Source organism: Lepisosteus oculatus, chromosome 10 (assembly GCF_040954835.1).
Source record: "Lepisosteus oculatus isolate fLepOcu1 chromosome 10, fLepOcu1.hap2, whole genome shotgun sequence".
Lineage (NCBI taxonomy): Eukaryota > Metazoa > Chordata > Actinopteri > Semionotiformes > Lepisosteidae > Lepisosteus > Lepisosteus oculatus.
The window spans coordinates 14,392,878-14,415,959 of NC_090705.1; the positions used below are offsets into that span (position 1 = coordinate 14,392,878).

Below are 23,082 nucleotides of genomic sequence, written 5' to 3' on the forward strand. Positions count from 1 at the left end.
TCAGTGTGAGCTCAGATTTGGTAATGATGTGATGGCATTAAGGTTGGTATTAGCATTAGGCAAAGTTTAAAATCCAAGTTAAATGTGGCAGACTAGAGTGTAACACTAGGATGGCTATTTTTTTAAACTTCATTTGAAAGCAAATAACACATAAATACTCAGTTTGAGCAGTGTTTCATAAAAGGGGGACTTGGATGTTGGTTTCATTTAATGACTGTAGATGCATCTTCAACAGCATGAAAATTATTTACACTAAACAATAGGTACAGCAGGCATTTACACTCCTGCAAATATTCTATCTTTCAGCTCACAAATCTAGACCAGTCATTCACTAACAGTTCGCATCAAAGTAAGCAGGTTTTTTTCAAATTAAATACAAGAGTCTATTCCTTTACAAATCTTACGTTAGACAGAAAATATAGCATCGTAAAAAAAAACAAGAGGATGTGTTTGTCCAGAGCCATAATTACTTTCTGACTTTATTTTGTCAACCAAACACAATCCAGTAAAAAATATGACAAAGTGATATTATTATATTATTTTATTTTAATATTTATATCAATATGCTAGAAAGATAGGCATTTTTTCTCATAATAATTAGACAATACAACAGAACCTCAGGAAGGTGTTGGATCTGTCCTCGGTTGTCCATCTACTTCTCAGCTATAAAACACATTAATGTTGAGCTTGGGTGTCTTTTGACATATCCTCTTTTTGTAAACAACCTCTTCTATGCTTTATCAAGTTGGTTCATGTTGTAAAATGGCAATCTGTAGGTGATGTATCTTCAGAATTTTTCTCCATTGCAAAATATAATCAGAAATCCTTATCATGTCAAGTTAGATCAGAAAGAATTTACCTGGCAAACACAATGCTTTGACCATCAGTGATAAACCCAAAACAAGTGCTGACCTTTTCTACCACTGGTTGTCAGAAAACTTTTTAGACTGTGGAATTATTTTAAATATTAAGGTCTCAGTCATTAACCACTGTAAATAAACTTCTTTGATTGATTTTTTTGTGTTAGCTTGCACTACTTATGGTTGTTAATTTTTTTTACATATTTAACTCAAACTCCCTGTGCTTATACCTTCCAATGTGGTTTTTCATTTGTATTAAGTTACCAGTTTTTCTTAATGATCCTGAAATGTTTCTTTAAAGGTGACGTCAGTGTTTTCCTGAACAATGCTTAAATTCCCTTGTATAGTATGATTTAAAGGGTATTCATTTGAACATTTTTTAATTACTAAATTAATCATTATTAATTTTTAATCATTCTGCAGCTATGAATTATAAATTCATTTATCTAAAAGCTAAGTACTTCTTTCAGCAAAGAAGAGACTCCAAAAAAGCATTAAAAAAATTATCTGAGTTCATTTGGAACTGAGATCTTCAGGGATGAATAGCTAATAAAGTAACCAATCCCCTTTGGGAATTGTCTAAATATTTTAAGAACTCTTGTCATATTGCCAGGCTCATGAAGAGAATTATCATTCAGCATCTGCTAATTTTTATGTAAATACAGCTCTGACTTTTCTTAAAAGAAACCAATGCACACTGCAGTTATAGAATAATAACTTGAAAACTTTTTAAAAGATAATTCAGAATGTGTACTGTATATAAGATTAAATTGAAGATAGTACTTCTTTCTAACAAAAAAGAAAGTATTACATTATTAACTTAAACCCACCAAGTACGCACTTTTGTCCAGCAGACACGATCTAAACAGAAACAGTAATCTTATTTCGGACTTCAGGTTCCTAAAATCTGAACATGATGATTTCTACCACTGTGAGCCTTATACTTGTTATAACTAAATTTATCTCTATTTAAGAAAAACTCCCTGGAAAACAATGGATGAATCTAGTGATGAGTCTCATCCAATGGTGCTGGCTTTAACAGTAATGTCTCTAACCAAAACATTGGTTCTAGCAATAATACTGCAATGATAAAGTAATACATTCCAGCAGTTAGTAGTAAGCATGTGGTCAACACTTCCTACTTAACATGTTATAGGTTACTTTAGAATTTGTCTTTTAAACTTGTCAGTGAATTTAGACACCTCAAGAGATATCATGGTGTTACGACCCCAAGTGTCTAGGGGTAAAGTGGTGTAACGTTTAGGATAATTCTTTTGGAAGCAGGGGGGACTAGGTTTTGGTGAGGGACTAGGAAGCGTGATAACAAGGGTAAGGAACTAGAGTGGTGCCAAAGGAAAGAACATAACAAACAAAATGGAGCTGGCTAGGACAGTGAGGGAAAGCTAATCTGACTACAAAAGAAAACCCGAAACACACGGTCTTCGGTGTCTTCAACACCCTAGCTAACCTGCACTGACTACCCAAAACCATACAAGACAAATGGCACTCACCAGTACTAAACTAGTGTACTAATACAAAATCAACTAAGTGTGTAAAGTGTACCAACAACCTAAACTACATACAAAAGTTCACACAAAAACACAAGTGAACCAGGAATACAAATAAGGGAAAACAAGAGTAATCAACAGGAGCAGGGTACAAAAGAACACAAAAGTTGAACATGTAACACTGGGGCAAGGTAATGGCAAAACAAGGATGAACACAAAAACAAACGAAAGTACAAAGAAACTAACAAAAATCAACAAAACAACGAAGCTGAAGCTATATGAAAATACACACACAAAGCAAAACAAAACAAACCAAAAAACGAAGCCGAAGCAATAACCAGAAGCGAAGCGATAACCAGAAGCGAAGCGATAACCAAAACCAAACGGGACCAAAGGCAAACGAAAGGCCTCTCCTTGCTGAAAACCTCCATGTTATATGCTGAATAAGATGTGTTCTGATTGGCTGAGAGCTAATTGATGATGATGTCATACTGAAAGTGTGGTGTAATGGTGGGCCAATGGGGAAGGGAGAAAAATCAAGGGTCAGCAGTTGGGACATAACAGAAAAAAACACACACAGAACACACACTGGGACGTAACACATGGAAACGTTCTGCAGAATAATCTGGACACTTTCACTTTCAGTTTAAGCAGTATTTATTACCAGTAACTGCTTGTTTAACAGTATGTGTCATATAATTTTAAATTCAGAAGGTAAGTTAATCAACACAGGTTTAAAATCAGCAATTATAAAGTTAAAAAAACATAACTATATTAGTTTGTTGTGTAACTTTAGACTGAAATTAGAGCATTAATTTGTTTAAGTCATTCATAATGTATTAAAAATTAAATATGTTTGGGGGATTTTAGCAGACCTAATCTACTCATACTGAATATACAAACTTTGCTCAATCACCAAACTACATAAAGCTCTTTTATTTTATATTCCCCCTCTCTTTATTTTGGTTTTTGTTTATTTTCAAAGTGTATTTACGTGTATCACTTGTTTTTTCAATGTTAAAACAAATTAATCTTTATCTCCTGTATAATGGGTATTCAGCTACAGTTTATGTGCAGAGTTATACAATTATTGACTGTCCTAACTCCTTCAGTCAATATATTTAATTTTTGTTTCAACCAAAATATGAGCCATAAAGCACATGATATGTTATATATAACAGTGCAATATATTGTGCACAATGCAATTTGGTATAATTTTTATAGTACTATCTCAAGTTCAGTACTTTGCATATATGAATTTGTCCTTATGTTTTCTGTTAATGCTAATTTCAATTTAGTTCTCATAATATAAATTGTTTTTATTATTGCACATTCAAATTCAAATTCTATTCCATTACCTTAAAAAACTAAAGCACTAACTTGCAGCGTTTGGGACTTTTGAGCTCTGCAAGTCTAATTTAAATACTCATGTCTGAGATACCCTATGCCCAAAACTTCTCTTGAAAAAAATATCAGTTTGATTCATCAGACAATCAATCAAAGTGACAGATTTGAAATAAACAAGATGGAATGAAGACGTTGCCTGTTTTAGCCCAGGTGTCTCTTTGATTTTTATCTCAGTGTAATCTGTCTTTACAAAGACAGGTAAACCTGCCGCAAGACAGTGCTTGATTACATGCCATAAAGATCTTTTGTACATTAATAAAGTTTTCCAGACTGTTACTGTGAGCTGCAGGTATCCATACCTTAGCTGCACTGCTTTGGCAACATCATAAAACCTTCTTTGACTTATATTAGGGATAACATCAAGCAGTAGGTGTTTAGATGAAAGAATGATCTATCCTACTGTACTCCTTACAAGATTCTAGCATATTTGAGTTATCCTGTCTGGATTTGTTGAACTGCCTGCATTTTGGGAAGATTATCTTCTTTTTTTCTTTGAAAGTGTAATTTATTTTCATGTCATGGTTTCTTAAAATATATTTTTTTCCACTATATACTGTTTTTCTTCACAATACTAAAGTAAATTTGAGCTTGCATACTGTATTGTAAAATGTATATGTATTTAAACTGTACAATTTGTGTTCTTATTTGACAAACTTATAGATTGTGTTCTGGTGCCATTTCTTAAATTTTACAAATGCTGTTTTGAGGCAGAAAATCCTAAAAGGGTCCTCACTAATTGATAGAGTGCCCATCTAGTGAGAAAACATAAAGTCATATTTTGATTAGAAGTTTTTTTCATTCCTATTTAGCATTTGCCAGAACACTGAAACTAGCACTAAAACTATGATCTTAGTGTTTGCTTAGAACTTTGGACTCCAGGTCAAAGCAAAGGCAGCAGTAGGCTGTAGCAAAGACTGCTCACGCTGCTGCACATTGAATGGGGAGCACTGACCGCTGTGAGAATCATAAACCTCTCAGTTTGATGATCAACTGAGCAGTAAATTAATTAATCATCATTTTATGCCTCATCAAGCACTTTGCTGAGCTTCTCAATGGGGGCCGTCCCAATTAGCCAATGAAAAGCCAATTGTTTTGTTTAGCTAGGTGAGTGTTCCACAAACAGGGGAGTCTTTGACAAGCTAATAAATATGTCATCTGTCTGTGTCAGTTGCAGTAATGTCTCTCCACCTGTAAAGTAGTGGGAATCTGCTCAGCAAGATGGAAAGTAACCTACATCTAAGGGGGTCAGGAGCATGTATGGCACTTTTAGAAATAATGTGCTATTCTAGCAAGATCTGCTTTGACTTTTTTACTACCATGCTGAGATATGCTATGATTTAATTATTCATTTTAAACAGTTTTTCACGGTATTGGAAATCTATGCAACTATTTGGGATTTATCCTAAACAGATATAATACTCTTGAGGTGAAATTATGTTGTGTAAGCATCCACATTTTTACAAAATGGCATTAAATTTTGTACATAAAGGACTGTAAGGAAATTGTATTAGTTTATCACTTTGATATAGTACCAATACCATATATGATAAATGCAATAGTGTTCTAACAATATGGAAATTTAGCACAGAAAGGTGGAAATCTTTCTTGGATATGTGCATATTAAACATATAAAATACAGGTTTTCTTCTACAGTATACTATAGACACTAATTAGTTCGAATTTTCATATTTCAGCAGTGATATACAGTTTTAAGATTATGTGGTAATACACAGGTAAAAATATACATAATTAATCACTGTTTGCAACTTAGTGACAATGTCTCATTTATAAAAGAAATAGCTTTGAACACTATTTTTCCAAATATTTGGAAAAAATATTTATCCTCACTAAACTAACTAATTTTAATGGGCCAAATCTCTGTGTTTAAAAAAATAGCACAAAATCTACCACATGCTGCATCCTAGTTTGTTTTACATAGTCACATATGTTCCTGTGCTTCTCTGGAAATGAAAGCAAATAAAACGTACTTTGCAATTATGGAAAAGAAACTCAAACTAAACTGCAAACTGCAACTACAGCTGCAACTTTTTTGGGTAAGTCTATATCACCTTTGCACACCCGATGCAAATTTTGCCCCTTTTGTCTTGGAAGAAATGCTCATTTGTAATTTGTAAATGTTTTGAAATTGAAAACCAGAATGAGTCACACTCACAAATCGACGATATAAATATAGGCAATGCAAATGTAATATGATGAATGTAGAATAAATACAAATGATCTTATGAGAAAAAATATCACATGAAAACCATGCAGAAATTAAAGTCTTAATTAGAGGAGGGTACTCCACACAAGACATTGTAGCATTATTCTATGTTTCAGCAGGAGAAACATAGTATGCAAGAACCTGTTACTAAAGATAATGTACTGGTCTGCAAGTGCTGATAAAATATGGCTGAAGCAGAAAGTCCAAACCCTCCAGACATCATATAAATTACCCTAATAGATGTCTTCTACATAATAAATGATGATCCAGTAGAAATCTTTTCAAATGGCCAGGTTGCAAGTATAAGTGTTCATTTAGCTTTACAAATAAGCAGATATTCATTAGCAGGAAGTGGCCTCAAATGGAAAGAAGCAGCCCAAAAACCTCTGTCAAAGGGAGATGATCAACCCTCTTATTAGTTAGCATCAAAACAATGGTGGCATCAATAGTGAACATAATGGAAATAATGGCAAAAATTTGCAATAGTGGCGGATAATGTTTATACTAAGACAAATAATAATCAAGTCAACACAAAGAAGAGGCAGAGCAAATTGAACACTGATTAGTTATTTAGGGTGGTATTCTGTATGAAGCAGGGAAATACAGAAATATACAAAGAAGTAGTTTGCATTTGGTGCACAAAAGTCAAGTACCCTCCATTACCTAGGTCAACATATAATGTGCAGACATAATTAAATCATACCAACAATTTCTCTTCCTCCTGCTTTATTAACAGCCGTAGCTTAAGATTCAGAAGGTAGATGTTCTTCAGAAGGTAGCTTCTGGGGGCTGTTTCATGAAATACATTTAACTAGTACAGGATTTTTTCACATTAGCTGCATTGAATTAACCCAATAGCTGATTTCAGGCTTGCTTCATTGGTTTCACAATGGCAAACTCTGGTTGCAGTTGTCCAGTTAAGGCTAGTCAGGCTCAAGTAATCGCAGTGACATACGATTAGTAAACATAATTAGTAATCATATTACTAATGGCGTGTTCTGTTCCAGTAACCATGAACTAAAACTCCTTAAGGAAAACTATAAGGAGATAAAATCCATTGTGATAGCAATTCCATAGCTGCTGCAAAAACAAAAGCAAAAGATGCCTGACAAAGAATCACCGACAAATTGAATGTGAGAGTTAATTATGAAATGCAATGAACTATCTCAAGATAACACAAAGCTATAAAAATTGTGCGAGCATGCATTTATTGGCATTGCTTAACTTACATTATTATGACATTGAAATGGAGCCCCCTTTAAGCTATTGTGTAGTTGTACAATATTGTTTTTATGCAGCAGTAAGTTCTGCATTTAGCTGGACCACAATGGGAGGACCTGGCATCAAGTCAAAACAAAATACAAGAATATCATCCAAAGTGGTGCAGTATGTGGTTCTTCTTTAGAGCTACTTTACAAGAGAGTGTAATAAAATACTCTGAATAAATATTTTAGCCAACAAGGAGCATGAGCAGAGGAAGACTGGAGGAAGAGGAATCATCATCAGCACAATAAAGAATGTATTCCTTTACTGGGTTACTGTCTTTTTCCCCAACAGTTTTCAGTGTGAAACAAATAGTATAGGCAAGGCTTTCCCTGAAGAGTTGCAGGAAACCTTTAGCCAGGTAAAATATGATCTAATTATAATTGGAAGAAAACTTTAACCTAAATAAAATTAGAAGAAATGTCTTTAAAAACTGGTCACCATTTAACTAGAATGATGTTCAACTATGATGTCTCTGCATCTCTGCCACTCTGTTAATCCAGATGAAACAGAGGAAGGTCATCACAGGTAACTCTCTCCTTCTGACAATGGTATGCAGCACAGCACAATGATGTCACATGCCTTGTCTGGGGATAGCCTTAGATCACAAAAATAAAGATCATTCAATATAATTTAGCTTTGTAGACCTTGCTGGAACTAGAGGCAACAATGACCAAAACGACCAAAAAGAAATAAGAATCGTCACTACACACTTTAGGCTTGTGACAGACAATGACATTGTATACTTCTTCCAGAAGGATCCTCAAGCCATGCTACAGGCAGAGAACGATAAACAGATGTTGCTGCCTGAGGTAGAGAGGAATTGTTTGCATCTCTACAGTGCCTGAGGGAAGCACCTACAAAGCCATGTGAACTAGTGCAAGGAGAACCAGGCAACAAAGGTAACCTTGCTTCTAGTTCTTAGGCTGGTAAGATGCTTATTCTGTCACAATATTTTTTTTCTTTCTGCATAGTATCACAAAAAAAATTCTGAAACTCAAACACAATTTACAAAAGCATGATCGTATACATATTTTATTCAATGTCATTGACAATACAGTAATTCATCTTATAATTTTGCAACAAGAGCCATGATGTATCTTCTTCACTATATATTTATATATATAATGTTACAAAATTTATTCCAGAGACAAATTATTTTTCTTGGATAATAAAGTATAGAATTCATTGCATTCTTCCAGTTATTCCTCAAAAAAGCCATGTTATCAGCTTCAACAACATGACAGAGTTATCAGTCCTTGACTCCCACAATTCTTCATGCAAAGAAGTACAGTACCTACTCTTTTCAGTCTTAAAGCACTTTCTGTTTGTTTCTGCTTCTGTGTATTCTGCGGTGTGTATTTCACTGTTGATGGTAAAGAAGTCCATTGGATTGGGTTTGTACTCAATGCTTAAATCAAGTACCCTTACAGTCATATGCTCAAGACTGAAAATCATTCAGTTCTATTAGGCTGTAGGACATTTCTTTGTGCCAAAAATATACCCCGTTGCTCCTATTTGGACTAAATCCAGAACATGCATGTAGTGTCCAAATCCTGATACAGCATTCCAAATGTGGGCTCTTGAATCCTTTAATTTTAATTCCTTTTTTATAAAATAGATATATTCAATTAATATATTCTGCTTCCTCATATGGTTTAACTTCTAAAGTAATATTATTATAACCATCAAAATGTACTTAGTGATTATAATCTTCTGTTTATGGCCTACATTTTTGTTACTTGCATGCATTTCTCTGTACTTGTCTAGATTTCTTACCTGTGTAACCTGTCAGGTCTTTCCACAGTCCTGAATTTTGTTTTATTTTATTTTTTGCTATACAATGTTTGCTATACCTACTTTAATATAATGAGTTTTCTTTTCACATCCCCAAAATTTGGAATTCATTCTACAACCTCCATACCAACAAAGGGGGAAATAATTTATCTGAAACATGAAACTTCTATTATAAGGCCACCCACTTTTTCTGCACCTGTTGGAAACGACAAGTATTAGTGTGTTCTCAAGATGAATTAGGCTACAAAGGCTAGTGACATCTCCATGGTGTTAGATACACTATGTGAATTATAAAAATAAAGAATTTGCAGAATAATTTAATAGTTTGCTGACATGTAACACATGAATGGAAGCACAGTGTTGAAAGTGCTTCTAAAGACTCTTTTCCTGCAAGAGCCTGAACCAAGGTGTCCTGTTTTATAAAACTCTCTGTCACAATCGCAAAAGATAGTGAAAGAGGTGCCTTCTAGTGGGACTTCTACTAGAAAAGAGGTGTCTTCTAGTAAATCACACAGCATTATAAAGATTTTCTGTTTTTGTTGTATCATAAAAATATTCCTAAGGTTTTTACCCATTTAAAAAGAATTATTATCAGAAAGTGTAGTAACCTTCTTCAGCAGATGATTTGGGAATGTCAAACTGCAAACCAGGGCCCAAATTAGAAACGTTCCTCTAATGTGCCTATCATGACTAAATTATTATTCAAAGATAGTGTAAACAGTACTTTTTTACTGTAATGTGTGTCTGTCTTGTAATGTACTGTATCTGTATCTGTAATGTATATGTATCGGTCTTGCACTTACATGTTTGACTTACTGTATATGTATACTATACACAAAGCCAATATTTAGTTATTGGTTATAAAGTATTTAGTATTTGTCCAAATTCAAAAGAAATATAGTGTGATTCAGGTATATATTTCCTTTATACTCTTGCTTGAGACATACTGTACTTCTTTGGTTAAACATTTATTTTAAATTCTGATTCACCATGTAATGTACTGTATGTGCTACTAAACCACAGTGTTGCAATGCTTTTGGAATATCACCTTATATGTTTACAACAAATAAAAAAAAAAATCCTATTTATTGTAGCTTAGGGAAATGATCATGAGGTTCAGAAAGATATTTCCTTTTAAGTGTTGCCATTTCATATTCCTTGGTTTACTCATTTAATAGCCCATTAAACTGTTGCAAATTGTATTGTGAATAATTCAAGATAAGATTTATTTTCTACTTTGACTGACAGCTTTGTAAGATATACAGTATGTGTACGAACAGTTCTTCCTATGTTGTTTTTTGTGATTTCAGCTGAAGCCTGAAGTATTTCTCAAAATTTCTACAAAATGTATCTTTGCCATCTGGGCTTATCTTTCCATCAGATATCCTACAGAGACTTGCAGGTGGGAGGTTATCAAATGAGGAGTATGAAGCAATGTTAGACACAGTCAAACTATCCTAATACCCGGAGTACCGATTTGTCAAAATGAATTGTGGTCAAGAATGCTATTAATAACTTTAGCTAAAAGTCATTGCTTCTCACTATGAAGGCCCTTCTTTTTTCTTAAAGAAAGCCATACTGCCGCTCATAATACCCTCAAAGGCATATCGCTAGAGCTTGATAAATCACTGCCCAGGTGCTGCAACAATTTGTCAAAGTCATAAATCCTACCGTGCTGTAACCTATCTGTCATTGATTGAACTGATGAAGAGGCTTGGAACTTTTCACTTCTGCACTTACTCATATCTTTGTTGCATTCAAAACAGTAGATAATTAAGGATTTATAGGTATTGAAAATTTAAAGAATATTTCCATCAAAAACTCAATATAAATCTAACCTCGTGTTAAAATGTTTACAATTATATAAGTGGCTTCTGTTTTGAAACTTTTTAGGCATTAATTGTACAACATTACTTACGGAAAAATATTTTTAGGAGATGGTTTGGGTCTGTGACCTTAGTCGGGTAGGGAAAGTATAACACTTATTACTGATTCATGCTATTTTGTTTATTCAGGGATCTGGGTATTTATTCATTTTTAATGTACTAATCTGTCACAGTTATTGTTTAGGATCATGTTTAAAGCACTGTGGTCAACATTGCAGATTAAAGGATAATGTCTAAGAACCTGCGATAGATGGTCAGTCTATATAAAAGTTTTATTTGAGCCTTTTCTGATTATACACAATTAGAATAGTAAACAACAGAACTCTGTAATTCATATTTTCATTCATATATCAAACAATAAAATACAACCCGATTCACATAACTTAACAGAGTACTTAGAATTTATGTGCACAAATGTAATCAATTTAAAAGACAATTTTTCTGGAGAATAACATATACTTAAAAGGAGTGTAATATTTTATCATTCTGATTTTGCTTACAATTTTGCCTTTTCCACTAACTTGAATTCTAAAATTGTTTTCTATACCACTGTATAACATCACCAAAATGTTAATGGCACCGCATTTGTTTTTAATACAAGTAAATCTGGATAAAGACATCATCTCTGGTGGCAAGCATGGTACCCCATGCCCAAAAGAACTGGACACAGCCAATCAGAATTCAACTCTTATAATCCAGATTTGTCTGTCTAATGTTATTTTTAGATCTTAACAATATAAAATAATAATTAAATTTATTTTATATAGCACCTTCAAAAGTGGCTTCTCTAAGTGCTTAAACGTTTACAACTAACCATAATGCACACAACCAATCAAAGACATGTACAAGCATATTATAAGTGTTGTTGGTAGATCAGCAGGTGACACCCTTCCTTCTGGGCCACAGCATCTGAAACACAGTATGATGGCAGGGGACACCATGCTGTAGTAGGTACCATCTGTTGAAGAAGATGTTTAAGTAAGGTCCTAAGTACATAAATATTAAAAGTACGGTGTTTGGAAGAGTTGGGTTAAATTCTGCTCTGGAATTGTAAAATCTAGCCTTCCGATATTTTCTCTTTAAGTCACACGTTGAAGTAATTTCTCATTTATCTGTTGTGTAGTGGGGTTTCTAATATTTGCTGTTGTGTGTTCCTGCCTCTATAGTAAAATGTTTTTGTATCCTCTTAGATTTAAAACCTTACGCATGTATTATTAGTATAAATAATCTAATGGTATCATCAAATGTAAATTATATTCAGATTGTTTTTTATTTGTGATGGTTTCAACCAATCACAATGCTACACTGCACAACAAAAACAAGTGTGAGAACATTTTTCAGTTGAGGTTTTAAAATAAATGTTTGAATTAAGCCTCTAATCTTTATATATATTAATTAAATAAACATACTTTGATAAAATAGGGTAGTTAGAATTATTGATCTAATGAAATAAAATGGGGGGGGGCACAGTTCCAGTTCCATCTGGATTTGTTCTCCTTGTTTGAACATGCTCTCTTTGTGTACGTGTGAGTTTCAACCCACAGTCCAAAGACAACCTGGTAGGTTAACTGGCTTCTGGGAAATTTTTCACCTGGTGTGACAGTGTACATGTTTGAGTCTGTATCTACCCTGCGATGGACTGTGTCCTATCCAGGTTGTATCCTGACTTGCTCCTGTTCTTTGCTGGAAAAGACTCCAGCTCCCTCAAGACACTGTGTTGAATAAAGCAGTTAGAAAATAATTGTTGATGGATGTAAGAAAATTAGCTTGTGTTCTATCATAAATTAAATCATGAAAATGTTGAAACTGCACATTTAAACAAGTAAAAACTAGTTAACATTTAAGAAAGATTCACAGTAATAGCAATGCTTTAAATATTCTGTCGAGATTGGAGACATTTGGGTAACTTTTTCAACAAATTTGAACAACATTTTTCAACAAAAAATGTTTGGAATGGTCAGAAATGAAAAGTTTTGAAAAAATCACTTTCTACAAAAGCTAAATGCTTTTGTTTCTTGCATTTGAATCCAAACAAAATGATACTTAGCCAACCCTAGTGTTAATTGTATGGCTAACCCCTAAATGACACAAATCAGGCTTGTTTTACACACCATTTCAGCAGCAGGTGACAACACAAGAATTACTGGACATTTAAAACAGATTAAGTGCATATACACTGAAAGTGCTGAAAAGCATTGCTTTAAATGTTTCTGATAAGTTTGGAGTCATATGGGTAACTTTATGAACACAGGATTTAAAGGCAACGATCTTGATAGGTGTTCTAAAAGTGCCAAAGCTAGTGTTATGGTTAGAGTTTGGACAGGAAGTAAACATTTTCTGATGCCATTGTTGTTCTTAAGGAGATATTAAGAATTTAAAAAGTGTTGTTTTGTTGTTTCCTCGAGAACATTTTTTGCCCTATTTCACGTATTTTGCTTATCCGTGTGCCTGTCGCTCATAAATGGTTAAAAAACGAAAAATTTAGAAAAACGGACTTCCTACAGGCTAAATGCTCTTGTTTCTTGCATTTGAATTCCAAAAAAAAAATGATAACGTTGTGTTTTCTTTCATCTCTTTTCAGCATGGAATAAACCTATTACTTGTTCTTTTGTAGCCTACGCATGCTGACGCAGCTACCCACCTGAACTAGTTAGTTACTAGTTCACTTCAGTTACTTTAGTCACTTTAGGCACTGACTCTAAATTCCTAGCCAAAAACTAATAACCATTGTTGTTTTCTGTGCAATGAAACTCAGTCTAATTAAATGTCTACATGGTGTAAAACTATTTAAAATTTTAGAATAATCATGTGTATTGTCGCAATTTGCTAAGACTGTTGTGGGGTCCACTTAAGAGGCAAATGGAAGTTGCAAAAAGCCATAGCACTTTTTATTCAAATAACAAACCTTAAATGGACCGTAAAACACAAATATCAACAAAGGAGGAGTGGACATCAATATGTACTCAGGCAAGCCCATACAGGATCGACTTGAACATAAACAGGAGGTTACAGAGGATTAGCGTTACACAAAAGAATTTTACAATAGCTGTAACTGTTGATCAACCCAGCATTCCCCTCATTAAGGTTAATATAGGAGACAATGGCTGGCTGACATCATCTGACCCTGCTACGCTGTTCCCTCTCCTGGGGCCAACCTCTCCTGCAGTTTTAAACAGCCCAGGAAAGTTGCAGTTAAAGTACTCCAGCCAATCGGCTGAATCCACATCCCTAGCTATCTGTTCCATGATAGGAATCTGGGACAGTAATCAGGTGTTGAACCAGATCCGTAGCAGTGAGGACCCTGTGGTTTGCCCACAGGGCTACAGGGCCAGGGGCAGGTGGTGGCCCAATTGTGCTGGTGTTTGAACAACCAAAGTGGCCAGATGGGTGATAAGCATTTATTTGAATTGGACATCAGCTGTATATGGGAATGGACAACATCAACCAGCCTATTGTTTTGGGATTTCTTAACCCCAACCTCTTGGATCTTCTTACTTATCAGAACGCAGAGTAAACGTTTAAACACCACCCACATGATCAGCACTTTATCCAGCTTCTGTGCCCCCCATTCCAGTATTTGTTCTTTGATGTGTGTCATTTCTAACCAACTGGGAAAATAGGCCAGGCCAGTGTGATGATTCTGCCTACTTTAAACTACTGTATGATAGTGCAAAGTTAAAATATGTATTTTTCTATTATGATAGAGAATGCTCTTCTTACTCTAAACCCTAATCTTATTCTGTTACATCTAGGTTATTGCTTTACCTATCGGTCACAACAATTTAAATATGCAACAGTAGATCAAAGTAATGCCTCTGCACCATGATTAAATGTGTAATCTGTAATTCAATTGCACTTGAATGCACTAACCCTAACCCTAACTTGAATGTGAACAGAAAGTAAAGAATTTCATATTTACCGTGAATGTCACACATATTTTTAAATGGAAAAATATTTAATTTATTTCAACATTAACTATAACCTAGCATTTGAATGTGCATGTTGCATATATAAATGCAAAAACAATTTTCATGGACATTCCTGTATATTTTTCAAGGTTAAGGCTAACACTTTTTTAGAAATTGAAAGCCTAAGAATCCCATTGCAAAACTAATTATACTAAGATTTAAATTCAAAAGTAAATTGTGTTACATATTTGGAACAAACATATAGAAACTTAATTATTTTTAACCCAACATTAATTGAATGTGTTTAATCCAAATTGATGTAAACTATTATAATTATTCAAGTGGGCAGCACAGAAGTACAGTGGTTACAATTGCTTCCTCACAGTGCTGGGGCCCTGGGTTCAATTTCTGGGTAGCTGTCTATGTGGAGTATCTATGTGCTCCAAGTCTTTGCGGTGGTTTCCTCTGGATGATCCAGTTTCTTCCCACAATCCAAGTCATGCTGGTAGGTTAATTGGTTTGTGTAAACTGGTCCTGCTGTGAGTGTGAGTATTTGTGTTTGTGCGTGTCCTGTGATGGACTGGGATCCCATGTAGGGTGTATCCTTCCTTCTGCTCAATGCTTTCTGGGATCATCTCCAGGCCACTCTGGCCCTGAATTGGACATGAGGTTATTGAAAGTGATTGGATCTCATAATCGTTTTAAAGAGTTTATTACATCACTGAAGGCATAAAGGAAATAAATACAAATAGGACAAATAGTAAGTGATTTTGGAGAGGTAAACTAATGAGCTATGTATATAAGTTTGCTTTCAGAATGCAGACTTATATACTGTAGTTCTGATATATTCAGCATCATTCAAAATGTCAATTATTTTACAGTATGATATACCACAGTGGAAAATAAATCATTTCTAAGAAAGTAAAGTATTTAGTAAAAACATCAGTGTCACATTCAATTTTGTTAATTATGTTATTGTTTTGGCCTTTATAAACAATTAAATCCACATAAAAACTATAATATTTCCGTGTACTCTCTCATGTGCTCCCTCTTCAAGTGTGTAGTGTTGAACTTCATTGTTTTATGAAAGGAAAAAATAAGAGAAAGAAAAGCTGAATATGACAACAGAGTTATTTTACATATATGTTGCATGCAATGAATACATTACATCAGTACGCACATAGATATATTTTTTTAAATAATCTTGACCAAATTTTTCTGAGTAAAAATAGAGGATTTAACAGCTATTTTGAGCTCTGCATCTGAATTGCAAAGTACTGTACATGTAGTAATTAACAGTAGGGAACACAGAAGGGGTTGGCACATTGGCACTAGACTGGCAATATTTGTGGCCTGATTCTTTCTGCCTGAAATCAAGAGCTTGGTTACAATCTCTACATGCATAATATTTTAGAAATAAAAGAAAGACTTTTGCTTATTATTTTTTTAGAGCTCTTTCTCAAAATTGAGTGATGCAAAAACTATATTTTCTGTTGACTATTAATGTTATATTCCAGATTTTAGAATTATGGAAACAACAAACAAAATCTTAAAAACAACTAAGAAAGAAAAATAAAAACAAATCAATTCAGGCATATGGAAATTTATGGTGTTACTTAACATTTTTTTTTTGCTACACATAAGTTTCAACACTGATATAAACCCTGGACTTAAATATTTAATGTACTGTACTATTTAATGTTACTGGAAGTTTTCAATCTCTAGTTACATCAATTTTTTTTCCATTAACTCTCCCAAACATTATAACACAAAATAGCGACTCAGTTAAGACAAATTTCTCCAAACATAATTTCAGTCTGTTTGCCGACATGCAGATACATTTATGTAAAGTATTTCCTTTTAAGGAAGTATTTCTTTTTTTTGCCAGCAGCCAAATCACCTTGCAACTCACAACTGGCAACCCACTGAAGCTAAGCAGGAGTGAGCCTGGCTAGTAACTGGATGGGAGAAACTGGGATAAAGTAAGGTTGCTGCTGAAAGAGGTATTAAAGGGCCAGTAGGGGGCACTCACCCTGCAGTCTGTGTGGGTCCTAATGCCCCAGTATAGTGACGGGGACACTATACAGTAAAAAATACGCCGTCCTTCAGACGAGATTAAAACCAAGGTCCTGACTCTATGGTCATTAAACATCACAGGGTGTTTTTCGAAAAGAGTAGGGGTTTACACCAGTGTCCTTGCCAAATTCCCCATTGGCCTTTACCAATAATGGCTTCCTTATAATCCCCATCTATGAACTGGTTTCATCACCCTGTTCTCCTCCCCACTAGGTGCCGTCACATTATCCAGGAGGGGGCTGCACATTGGTGCACATTTCTTTCCAACCTTGTTATTTTCTTTCAAATTCAGACATATTGTATTTGTATGGATGTATATATTGTTACTATCTGTTTGAAGCATCAATATATTTAACTTTTTGTCAGTTTTTGTACTATACTGTGAACTTTTATGAGCCTGACCTTCACATCTCTATTCACAAAATTTTTGCACTCCAAAAATGTTTTATGAATAACTATTTAATATCCTACAATTCCATTTGACCTTTATATGTATATAATATGTATTACATTTATTGTAATATTACAAGTTACGTTTCTGTATGAGGGATACAGGTCTTATAAACCTAACTGTATTTCTGTGATACTGGAGACATCCACCAATTAAAGGTTGCTTGTAAAGACACCTCTGTCATGAAAGGGTAGAATATATAAAAATAGGAGGAAATATTTGGTAGACCATAACAAAGGTTTTTCTTGTGATAATATGCAGTGACAATGAATAAAGATTTAATTTACATCTAATCAGATCATGTAAGACATGCACAATTGCTTCAGCCTATGCAAAGCGACAGCAGTGCCATAAGACAGCATCCAGAGAGGCCAGGCTTCACAACTTATGAACATTAAAATCACGTGCTGTTAGCTCATATGGTTTTACATTTTTAATTAAAGACCTTCTTGAAGCCACATTGTCTTGAACATCTACTGTATTATAAAATGTATTAATATTTCAGAATATATTTTCATTAAAAAAAAAAGTTTATTGTGATTCTCTTATCAGCCCAAAAAAATTAGTTTAAAATTTTAGGTTGTTTTTAAATATAAAACTCATGTGATGTCTATACATGTTACAAAGTGTACAAGCCAATAGCAAAAACAGATGGAAAATGGTTATTTGACCCACTGTAGCTTTGTCGCAATATACATGGGACCAATTAAATTAACATCTCCTCTTGATCTTAAAATTTAAGGTTTTCTGGTAAACATTTCTCTGATCACTGTATGCTAACCTGCAGTGAATATGGCATTCAATTAGAGCAATCATAATTTAATGGTAAGTAATAAGAAACAGATGTGACTGACAGATGTGTTCATTAGTGTAAAGTGATATACACTTTCCAGACAGGAGACTTCCTTCTTTACTGATTTCTTCTAAAGTCTCCACTACTTTATGAATGCTCAAAAGAATGGCAGGACTGGTCTATAAAATGTATATGTAAAAAGTAAATTTTGTCTCCTCAGAGAAACAGTTAATTACCATAAAATAGAGGACAGTGCAAATATATTTTCTATATTAAAGCACCTTGTTGCCATTTTAAACACTGTATGTTGTATTGGATATAAATAATAATACAATTGAAAATTAAAGATGTTTGTAAAACTGTAACCCTTAAAGAATTGTGCTGTGTGTAGTATTTTAGTAACAGTTTATACCCTGAAGCGTATTATTCTCCCATTAGATAACGTAACTAGTGACATTGTCTGATTAAGCAAATTAAACTTTTATAACTAATTAATTTAAAGTTTTTTTATCCATCCTATTTCTAACCACTTTATCCATTTCAGGTTAACAGGGGACCTGGAGCCTGTCCCAGCAAGCAACAGGCACAAGGCAGGGGACACCCTGGTGCAAGGACGGGATACCATCTCAGGGCAAACACAGACACAAACACGCACACACTTACACCAGGGGCCCAGATAGTACCCCTTACCCAGAACTGAACTCGGGGCCCAAACCCTGCAATAATCACTGTTGTCTGTTCTGAACTTATCTGCCTGGTAAAATAAAGGTATTTTTGATGTGCAAGTATAATTTGGCTTTTAACTTGCACTCTGCCAAAGACCAGGGTCTATACAACATTGGATACAAACAGATACAAAGAAATCCTCTACCCTTCCTTTATTCATAAATAACCATTATTAATGAAGTTCCATTAGGTCCTGCTAATTAAAGTTATTCATGAAATTTTCAATGTCCAGTGAAACAGAATCATTGTACATGACTCTGACAAATCCATATTGAATCAGCATTCATAAACATAGATTCTGCCTTTTCAGAAAACTTTATTAAGCTCCTACCTTTTGCATCTTAATTTTTGCAAAGAGTCATTCCGTTCTCATTACTGACAAGCCACATGAATGTTGGTGTTTGCAGTTGCTGAAAATGTCCATCCTTTTTTGTTTTTCTCCAATAATATGGACAAAATAATGTGCAGACATCTTTTCACTCAATGATAAATCGTAATCGATAAATCAAGGGAGAGAGCAGGAAAATGAGGCAAACTGGAGGGTAGGGAGAATAGTAGAAGAAATTTTATGGATGTTTAAAGCAATGTAGTGAGACAGTGGTATAAGATGAATATTGTACCTGGTAAAAAAGTTCTAGTAGAAGTTCTACTGTATATTGTATCATGAAGTTGTTTTGTTGGATGACCTTGGGAATAGAGAGTGTAAAGGGGAAAATGTAGGAAGTGGAATGCAGTTGTGGCTTCAGGAATTCCTTGTTTGGTTTATGTTCCAAGGACAGGGTTTTGTTTGGATAAGGGCCTTGTCAATGCAGATCAGACCCACTTCAGGAGGCAGCTTTTGTTGTCCATGAAGTCATCCTTGCCTCAGCCTCATTCCTCTTCTGTAGAGTCCTGCCCTGCACTTTACTCTTTTCTCGGACTGCCCTCATTTCTGCCGCCCTTCCAGTTTCCCTTTTCTCCAGATCTTTAGGACTCTTTTACCTTTCTCTCACCTTCATGGGACGTCTGGATCACTTTTCTTATTTTCTTATTTTTCATAGCCACCTTCCAGCACCCCAGCAGAGCTTTCTCTGTTTCTTCGTAGAGATCTGGGCATCTTGTTCCCATTCCGATCCTTGGTGGGCATCACTCTATTAGCCTGAGCTCTCTGAGGATTTATTTCTACTCGGGCTCTAACTGGGACCATTTCCTGCAGTTGAGCTGACCCAGGGCTCCAAGAGTTAAGAGGGGACTAAGGGTTTCTTTGTCACCCGTTCCTAGCAGATGACTTCCCCGGTTAATCCAAAGGGCTCATGGGTATATGATTCCTTTCGCACCTGAATGCTTCCGTCAGAGTGAGGAACCTGGGAGATAGAGCTGACAGTGCATACCTGGCCAGGTCTTTGGGGAGACACCACATTATGGTGTGCCGCTTGAATCACCAGCTCCTGGGCCTTCTGACTGGATCACTATGATCACTATGTGGAGATCTGCCCCACCAGTATTCAGTGAGACCCCTCCTCCTAGAGAAGCCTTTAACCCCAGGTAGTATGTAAGCCCCTTCCCCTCTGGAACAAACCATGTCTCCAATTCATAATAATTTCACAAATTATACATTCATGATTAATTCATTTCTAACCGAAGAACATCACATATCTTAATAACACAGTTCTTTTGATCCTGGTTCAAATAAACAATACAGAAAATAAACAATACAAACAATAACATTTCCCTCTCTTCACATGTATGTGGATTTTCCCATCTCCATAAAGAAGCCTTGAGAACTGGGGTTAGGTTTGACTTTTTGAGGCCACCATAGGCTGACCCAACCTGGAAGTACCAACACCAAACAAACAGTGAGTATCATCCATTTTGAGAGCACTCTCCATTCACACCACAATACTCACTCATACCTGTATTTAAGTATGTGTTTTTTGTATGTGAATGTATATGAATTTAAGTGATAGCAGTTACTAGTCAAGCCCTGAGTGTGCACCCTCAGGAACTTATCTAGCAACCGCTCAACGTAAGGTGTATGAATAGTGTATTTCCCGTGCTACCTGTACCTCGTGACAGGCTTCTCTATCACAGTCTCCTAGAATCATTGTGCCTCACCTGTTTTTTTCCTTTTATTGACCAGCTAGGCCAATCCTTACTCCACCGGCCAAGTCTTTATTATTTAATTTTTTCCCTTCTCCTTTCCATTACTGACTGGCCTGGGCTGATTAAGCACTGCCAGCCAGTAATTTATTATTCAATTATCATCTCTTTTTCATTCCACTTTCCCTCTATTACAGAGTACCCGAGCCCCAACAAGTCGAGTCTCTTCAGGCTTTCCGCTACTCTCTGGTCTCTTGTTCTTGAGTTCTGACAAATGACCAGCCATATTGTAACACAAAATAGACAAAATTTCCAGGTATGCATTGTGTTATATTGCTGTCATTATCTGGGATTCAAAACGAGGCAATAAAACATCTGGTGACGTTAAGCAGCCCTTTTACTGTACATAGGGCATGCTTGTAAATATATCTCCTTTTACACATTCTATCCCAAAGTGACAGTATTTGACAACCAATCTATTTCTGTTGCAATAAAGCACATGCTTTAGACTAAGCAAATTTTGCTTCTGTGTTAATTTATATATAATGAAACTGACATATACTGTATAAGGTGACAGTTTTTAGATACTTTATCTAGACTTCTGATTTGAATGATTGGAAGTGAATTGAATTCAACATATCAACTTTGAGACAATGATGATCAAACTCAGGCAAGCAGTGCCTCATTGTCAAAACAAGGTAGCCAAATTAAAACTGAACAATTTCCAAACAGCTTAAAAAAAACAATGATGATCCCTTTGAAGTTATCAGCACAGCACTTCTTCAACCATCAATGGATAACATTTGGTGTGCATCTCTTGCTAAGTTTGTGATGGTTTTGCCAACAAATACTGCTTTCTTGTTAGTGCATGCAGATCATGTTGGAACATTTCTGTGGTGAAATGCTTGCTTCACAACTTGTACTTATTCGCTCGTTCATTGCGCTGAGTTTTGTCGAGAAACTTGATGTGACCAACATGTGTCAAAGTTTATTACCCATCTCTTGGCTAGTTGAATATCCCTTGGAAAGGAAACACTTTGACTATTTGCCAATCCAATCCTCTGTTTTGTGTGCGACTAATATATTCTGCACATCCAAATGCTCAACAGTGAAGTATCATTTAAAATACATATGTGACCTGAGAAAGCCAAAAAAGGAGTAATCTTTTTTGGAGACTAAGTTTCCCTTTTTAATTACAGGGACTAGCGAGCAGGAAGGGTCATTTTACCTCGTTCTCTCCCATGGCTTAACCAGTGGCTTGTGACAACATGACGACTACACAGTACTTTAACAAAGTTTACTATTTTGTGCTTAATTGGAAATTTGTTAAAATTTGCTATTCCTTCAATGAATTTATTTTGTTACCGAGATTTTGTACCTGGTCTGAGAAATTATGACTGCATTTCCCCTTTAAAGACAGAATAAGACAAAAAGTTAACCAAGTGATTTTGTTTTGTCACTTTCTACTTTCCTGGAACAAAACTAAACATTTGTATGTTATTTCAGTTTGAATTTGTAAATAATATTCAAAAAATAAAAAAAATAGAAATGTCTGTTCAATTACTCGCATCTTTAGTGTACCAGGTTAATTTGTCTGTTTAATTTTGGGAGAAGAGTGACTGTTTCATTAAAATCTAGAAAAAATGTTTTTTGACAGCCTCTCTCAGACATGGGTTGAATTAGAAAATTAATTCTGAAGAGTTGTTTGAACTGTTTCACATGATATTCTAGTATGCTTTGTTATACAGTACTTGTATTTAAGAAAAAACATTTGATTTTTTAAGGATAGACAACTTTCAGAGATATCAAAATATTTTCCAAGTTGCAAGATCAATAAAACAATGCACCATTCAGCTCTTACAGTAATGCAACAGTTTAAACCCATACATTTGTGACTATAATGTATTTTCTGTGTATCTGCTTTCCAGGGTTTAAAACCATTCTTTGATACAGATGTTTAGGATAAGCTCTTTATTATGATGTTATTATGAATTGAATCATAACACCAAAACATTTCAGTGATTAGTATGACTCTGTCAAAAGAGCCTTTTTTTTTAATTTTAACAAGTCTGAGATGTCCTGATTGAATGATCTGGTGCCTAGG

The 23,082-nt window shown here is 34.9% G+C and overlaps 1 long non-coding RNA gene across 4 annotated transcripts in view; it reads left to right on the plus strand.

The window, feature by feature from the left end:
- LOC107078628 (uncharacterized) overlaps window positions 1-22,614 on the plus strand; it is a 200,859-nt gene extending 178,245 nt beyond the window's left edge. For 2 of the 4 annotated variants that reach the window (XR_011190649.1, XR_011190650.1), the window contains 4 exons: window positions 16,745-16,835; window positions 18,718-20,734; window positions 21,176-21,294; window positions 22,178-22,614. This is a non-coding gene — a long non-coding RNA (uncharacterized lncRNA). The remainder of the gene's footprint in view (window positions 1-16,744; window positions 16,836-18,717; window positions 20,735-21,175; window positions 21,295-22,177) is intronic. The other 2 variants (XR_001479580.2, XR_001479583.2) reach the window with 1 other exon arrangement.
- The last annotated feature ends 468 nt before the right edge of the window (window positions 22,615-23,082 follow it).